This window comes from Octodon degus, unplaced genomic scaffold, assembly GCF_000260255.1.
Source record: "Octodon degus isolate 3935 unplaced genomic scaffold, OctDeg1.0 scaffold00134, whole genome shotgun sequence".
Classification (NCBI taxonomy): domain Eukaryota; kingdom Metazoa; phylum Chordata; class Mammalia; order Rodentia; family Octodontidae; genus Octodon; species Octodon degus.
Window position 1 is genome coordinate 2,332,110 of NW_004524710.1, and position 1,185 is coordinate 2,333,294.

Below are 1,185 nucleotides of genomic sequence, written 5' to 3' on the forward strand. Positions count from 1 at the left end.
ACAATGGAATACCCATCTCTGACAAAACTAAACCAAAAAAGGGGATATAAATGAAAGACCATTTTGTATCTGTATATACAAAATAGTTAGAATAGATATATAGCTACTTTCTCTTAATTCGATGAGAAGAAAGATTTTTACTAATGGTGTTTGGACAGGATATCATGGCTGCATCTTGTACTATGAATAACAACTATGAAGACAGCAATATGCAAAATATTAATTATGGTAACTGTCCTACTAACCTGATTTGACACTGTCTCATTGCTATTTGTTTCTCAATAACAATAATTTTAAAAAACCAAAATAATACAGCAGCTTGAAAAGAAAGAAGACAGACAGACAGAAAGAAAAGAAAAGAAAAGAAAAGAAAAGAAAAGAAAAGAAAAGAAAAGAGAAACCCACAGTCACAGCACTAGGTTTAGTTATCATGACGATGATTCCTGCTAGAAGCCATAGACTATTTCATCTTTCTCATTACAGCATGTAATTATAATAAAGTTTTCTGAACTAAATTTTGACCTCCATATTCTGAGGCAAGCAATCTTTGTCCATTTAACCTGACTTCTTTCAAAAACCTTCAGTCCAAAGTGGTGCCAATTGAGTAATTCTTCTGATGTCATGGGGCCAGAGGCCTTGGTAATGCCATGTCTGTTTCTGTTCGATTAACTCTGAATGAAGGAAAACGTTCTGCTTTGGATACTTGGCAATGTAACCATAAACAGAAGACTAATCTTTCAATAATACAAGTTTAAGAAAACAGGAGGTAACTGGAACTCTGTTGTAATGAAATTGCCCGTGCATGGCAGTTTCAGGAAGGGTTTTTTTTTTCTTCTTCTACAAATGTTGAGAGCCACATGCCTCTACCCAGTGAAAGTAATTGAGTGAATGATTTCACTTGTTTCTTCTTTGGACTGAATTAAGTTGCCATCTGCAGAGTGTGCTCAATACCATAGGGGCAAGGGGCTGTTTTCTCATGTCATCTATGTAATGGCTATGTTGTCACTTGCCACCTTCAAGCAAAGTCAATGTGCAGTAGAAGTCAGGCCAGGTTTCCCATAGCTGTAGTGAAATAGGGAATTGGGGCAATTGTTCAGTTAACTTGAGCACATTTTTGAAGAGCAACACTTTCCTTCAAATTACTCATATGTTTCAGGGAACATTTCCAATGGCTCCAGACTAACT